Source organism: Apium graveolens, chromosome 7 (assembly GCF_009905375.1).
Source record: "Apium graveolens cultivar Ventura chromosome 7, ASM990537v1, whole genome shotgun sequence".
In the NCBI taxonomy this organism is placed as follows: domain Eukaryota; kingdom Viridiplantae; phylum Streptophyta; class Magnoliopsida; order Apiales; family Apiaceae; genus Apium; species Apium graveolens.
In genome coordinates, this window is record NC_133653.1 from 46,840,674 (window position 1) to 46,847,262 (window position 6,589).

The following is a 6,589-nucleotide window of genomic DNA, read 5'->3' on the forward strand; positions in this document are numbered from 1 at the left end:
GATATAAACAGAAATGCAAAGTAAATAGTAGAAAAGTTCTGGACTAGATTTAACATTTTCCAGATTCCAAGTAGATGTTCCTCTAGACTGAACATATCTTCAAGTAGTTCCATCTTCATTTGTACAACCACATTTCCTGTTGAGAAGCCCATATCTCTTGCTTCTCCCCCTATGAGAATCAACTGATTAAAGAAGATCACCTTCGTTTTACCAAGGGGGGTTGGAGCCCCGTGGCGCCTCCGGCGTGAGAGTAAGAACTAGCTTTTTGGGAAGATGAAGATAGAAAGGAATGAGAGATGGCTGTGTGTGTATATGAGTGTGAAAGAATGATTAACCCCGAAACCTCACCTTCCTGGGCTATTTATAGCCCAAGGGTAGGGTTTTGGGGTTGGTGTTGGGTTCCGATGCATAAAACGCAGCGGATAAACGTAAATAAAACAAAAAAAAATTCGAAACCCAAAAATAGGATCCATGTATAATTATGGGAAGATTATGGAGATAACGAATCATACCTTTCAAGAGCTTAACTTTCACGAACTCAACGGAGATCCTAGCTATCACGCTTTGTGTCTACCTCTCGGAGAAACACCTCTATGGTATCCACACGAGCACCTCCAAGAACGTCTCACGAACTTGACTACGGAATGGATGTACTAGCCTCCTTCTTGACGATCCGAATTGCCTCTGCCTCTCTTTGCTGCTAGGGTTTTCTCAAAACGTACCCCCTCTTTAACCTATCATTATCTATTTATAATGGGTGATTAAAAAAGCCCATAACAGCAAAGCCCAACCCTAGTAGGTATTGGATTAAATAATAAAAACGAATTTCTATTATTTAATTAATAACTAAGTTATACTTAATTATTATGGGCAAAAACATTCCTTTTAATTCGAATATATATTATCTCAATTAAGTCTTACTTAATTATAATAAAATTCGAATAATTATCAATTAATTTAAATCCATAATTTAAATTAACTATTCCATTAAGTGCTCTATTTGTGCGACCCTATAGGCTATTATTTAATTGACAATAATTTTATTCTCTAATAAAATTATAAACAATGAGCGGTATCCAGTAATACATCATTGTTACCCAATTAAACAATAATTAAATCGTGATTAGATAAAACCTTTCGTGATTAATGTTTTTCGTGTAATATAATCCCTTTAACCATACATATTATAGATTAAACTCGAGGCATGTATTTAGTCATCCTCTTCAACATTTAATCCGGGTTTACTTGATCCATGAGTAGACTATCAAGACAAATCATTATTTGAGCATGGCCATGCTTTTATAGTCTCACTCAATCAAGAGGCCAATAATATCTCTCATAATTATAGGAGGGTTAAATCCTTTATCTATCATTCATATTTCTCATACGACTCATGATATACCCGATGTCCACTTTTATCATCACCCGATCAAAAGTAATTTTTAATGTAGTTAAAGTATATTAGTCCTCGTATAGAAATATAATGATTTCAAGTCAAAGGATCGTTATACCATTATCACTGTGAGTCTTTCTTATGACTTTATTAAACATGAAGAATCTCACTGTGGGTCTGTCCAGTACCATGTACTCTCACATGTACCTATGTATTGACTTTAGTATCCTCATACTTATAACCAATGAGATGTGGTTATCTTGTCAAACAACATACTAGTCTATCTGTGTATTATTATTGTCCTATATAATAATACTCGACTAGGGACCTTTAAGAATATGATATATTATATAATCTCAAGTTCAAGTCATGTACTTAAGCTATACAATGTGTATTATGATTTTAAGGACATTTATTATGCTAACAAAATATCGAAGTAATTAAGGTCATAATAAATACATTTATTGAATGATCAACTGACATAAAGATTTAAAAGAATAATGTATTGCCTCTAGGGCACCTACACTAACAGTTGGTACCTTTAGATCGTAGCCATTAGTTCTGAGAGCGGAGGACACCTGGCTGGAGTGGATCCTTTACACGTGTCAGTGCGAGACTGGCTGAGGAATGTTCTGAGGATCCTCTGACACGTGCCCTGATTGTTCCCATGATTGATGTGTGACAGTTGTCCCCATCATGTGTTTGGGCCAACGTCTCACGTGCTGGGATTTACCATGGTCAGGCTTGCGGGACTGAGCTGTTTAGGACTGGTAGTGTGCGGGATTATTCCTTTCGGGAGCTGTGTGGAGTTAGGAGCCTATGAGTAGTTCTTCTAGGAGCTGTATGAAGTCAGGAGCCTAGGAGTAGTCCTCCCAGGAGCTATATGGGGTTAGGAGCCTAGGAGTAGTTCTTTCAGGAACTATATAGGGTTAAAAGCCTAGGAGTAGTACTCCCAGGAGATATATGTACTATCACACATTATATATATATAACTTAAATGATTTTTAACAATTTTAATGAATTTGTGATATTCGTAGAACATACTTCAAAAAAAATATTATAGTGTTTTGATTGCAGAATATAGGTGGTCTCCGAGATTTTTGATAAAAATGCGGTCTCCGTAGAACTTTTGTCTAGACTTCAAATGCATATATAATTTTTCTAATTTTATATTATCATTATGTAGGATATTATATATAATTTTTGTATAACATAGATAAACAATAATGGATTTAAAATTTTTGTAAAACTTTGTATTTGAATTTATATAATACAACTGAATTTTAGTGAGGTTAGAAATAAATCTAAATAGCCTGACAATCATCTTTTAAAAATATTAAATTATTTATTTTGAAATCATCTTATTTTACTCTTCTAATTTATGTGTTTATAATTTTGCTATCAATTTATAATTGTTAGTTTTATTATAATTTTAGTGTTAGTTTCTAATTATTGATTTTTTATATATGAGATTGTATATGTTTGCTTTAGTGATTTATTATGTTTATTTTTTAATTTTTAAATATTGGAGCTCGTAGTATATATCTAGTTATTTATTTCTCAAAAATATTTAATTTTTTTTTACCTTTTTCAATGTTCTCTGATATGCAACTAAATTTCATATGTGAAATATTAATTTGTACATGCAATACTGTGCAATAATAGATTTTTTTTTGAAATATTTGATTTTTATATTTAACCCTAAGGACTTGCATCTTTTGGGTCCGCCCCTGAATATACATGATCATATGTATTATAACAATTGACAATATTCCAGCGGATCGCTTTGATGATCCTGTAAGCTTGCATTACAAAGGCTAGGACATCATTATAGGTTTGCCGCTTGCTGCATACAAATTTGTTATTAGATTAATGTAATGTTAGTTTCAAAATGTAACATATGAGTGGATTCTATGAGAAAAGGAATTATACTGGAATATGGAGATAGCATTTGAAACTATTAATTTTATTTCTAATCCGAAATTTTAATTTTAGAATTTGAAATTAAGAATCTTAATTTCAAACTTTTTGTTTAGAAATTTAAGAAATTGAATTTCAAAAATTTTATATTTAAGATTTTTCTAAAACTTGAAATATTTTATTATTATTATTTTTGTCGGAGAATTAAAATATAAATTTAAATAGATATATTATAGGAAAAATTATCGAAATACGATTCTTAAAAAAAATCCCAAAAAACGTCTCGATGAAAGAATTTTTTCGTTCTAGAAAATACTTCCGATAAACAATTTTATCCGGAAAAAAATTCACGGAAAAATTTCGTGAAAAATATATTTCTTTGGAAAAAAGTTCTGAACGGAAAAATTTTCCGCTAAATGTTCTCGAGCAAAAAATTGTCGGAATTTTTTTTTTCCGAGAAAATGTTGCCGAGAAAAAACTTCTCGAGAAATGTTTCTCCGGAAAAAATTCCTGAGAAAATTCTTTCGGGGAAAAAAATCCTGAGAAAAAAGTTTTCGGGAAAAAAATTTCGAGAAAAGTTTCTCGGGAAAAATTTCCCGAGAACAAGTTCTGGTGAAAAAGTTTTTCGAGAAAAATTTTCTGGAAAAAAAGTTGTGAAGAAAAAAATTTCGAGAAAAAATTCCCATGAAAAAATTTCCTAAAAAAAGTTCTTGGGAAAAAATTTATGAATACAAATATTCACAATAGTAGACAACAACCTACATCTTTTGTTTCTAAATACTATAAAAGATAATGGTATCTCCAGTCATATAGTTACCCTTTAAAAACACTTAGTTGGGGACTTTTGGGAATTTCAATCAAATGAAACACTCATCCCCCCTAATATTCCAAAGAAACTGATGGGTAGGCCAAAAAAATTGCGAAGAATGGAGGACTGGGAAGGGGAAACGGGACAAGGTCAAGTCAGGTGACAGCAAGTCAAATAGAATTTGATATTCAGAAGTTTGATGGTAGAAGAGTTATGCATTGTAGTTTATGTCGGGATGCTGGACATAGAAAGAATAAATGTCCAAATCCTAATGATTCACCAGCTAAAGAAACCAACAATGTTAGGGGAAAAGCTGTTGAGAAGGAAGGAAAACAAGGTGAAAGGTCAAATAACAAGCCAAAAAGTGCATACAAACCTAAAAGAAAAGCTAATGCATGATGGAGGACTAACAATAGTGGGAGAAGTACTTCCAGTGAGGAAAAGGAAACAACTTAAGAAGATATTCTTCATGGAGCTGAACATGGTGATGCATATGATGAACAAGAGGGGAATCATAGTCAACCAAGACATAAGTTAGCTGTTAGAAGAAGACTTTCCGTTAGTCTTGAAGAAGACTAGTTGACCATAGTCTGCAAGAAAAATAGTTATCTTTTGAATTTGCTTTATGGTTGTTTATAAGGGTTTACGTATTTATTTGTGAACTTATAATCTGTTAAGTAAGTTTCTAATGGCTTGAATCTGTTCTAATGATTTTATTTCTTGTAATGAATGATTTAAACGTATACTTATGAATGGTTTAACCCGGTTTAATGAATGATTTTAATGTATCTTTGTGAACTTGTTTACGACATATATAAAGGATTACATTTCATAGCTGACATTACAACACAACCAACATTACGTTGTTCAACACTTGTTAGTGCATTTTCATCATTAATACAACTACCAATATCACTATTATATAACTAAACAATTTGACAATTTTTCCAAGTTTCTTATTCTCTACCTCCATTACAAGTTTCTTCTCAATCTCCATGGGAAGTTCTTCTTCAACCAAATTCACTTTTTCATCCAGAAAAATCCTTCTATTATTTAAATGAACCACAACATTTTTAATTCCCCCAGTAAAATCATTGTCATACCACTCGAAAAAGTTACAACCCAACAAAAGCGTAAATATGTTAAATGAACGTCTTTCAATTATTAAAACATAGAATAATGATAAATATGTCATACCTGTAACTTGTAACATGTCAAAAATCTTCTTCCGGGATTCTTTAAACGCCATGACATGAAAATTCTATTTGGTTTGTCACAAAAATAATTTTTGAACTCTGAATCAACCGAAGAACTTGATGAACAGTTGGGATTAGGGCTTCTGTACTTGAACATTGTTATGTTGTTACTTGAACATTGTTATGTTGTTATGGTAGAAGGAATTGACTGACTTTAGCAAATTGAGAAGATTTTGTTAGAAGTTATTTATGAACCCTAATGTATAAGAACTGGGTATATATACATGATATATCAACAATAGAGCCATTAAATTGCTGATTTGGAAAACAAGAGTCGTTATCCAATCAAACTTATGCCACGTCGAATAGATTTTAACACATCAGTTATTCTCGTCGAAAAATGTAACGTTTACTAACGAAATGTACTTGTAGTTCACTTAGGTGACCAATTTGAGACCATTTTCGGTGACCTACTTGATACATCGTGCCCACTTCAATGACTCACTTGATCATTACCTGTTTCGGTTTAGGTTTAATTCAGATTAAAATTAAATGAAATTTAGATTAAGATCATACAAAATTCGGGTTCAGATATTTTCAGATAATCACTTATTAATTTTTCTACAACTTGAGACTTTTTTTTAAATATAGTGTTTATAATATAATATATTTTTTCATTAAGCAGTATATTTTTATGAAATTTAACTTTTAGCTATTTGTGTTATACACATACACACAAATCGAGGGTTTTTTTGGTAAAGAAACTCAACGCTCTTTTGAAGGGTTAAGTTTACATACACATAACCTTTCGTAGATTCCGTGATTGAAATATATTGGATATTCCGTATATTTGCATTAATTTAATTTTTAAAAAAACTTATGATTAAGTAATTATCTTTTCATAAATATATAGTTGTTTTAAGTATGAACTTTACTTATGAGCAGGGTATTTTCTAAACCGCTAATATATATCAACGATAAGTTATGACCCGTTAAATTATAATAACAAAATTACACTCTATTATATTATTTTTCTAATTCGAATTTATATAATATAAATTGGGTTATATCCGACTCGAATAATATTTTGTTCGATTTTATTTCGTTTCTAGTTATAAATGGATGTGTCATTTCAAATTATTATCAGTTAAGTATTTAATTCGGGTAATTTTAGGAATAATTTAAATTAGTTTTCGAATTATTATCATTTTATATAATTTAGATATCGGTCAAATCTCGTTATCATTAATTTTGATTCGGATACTCGGGTCA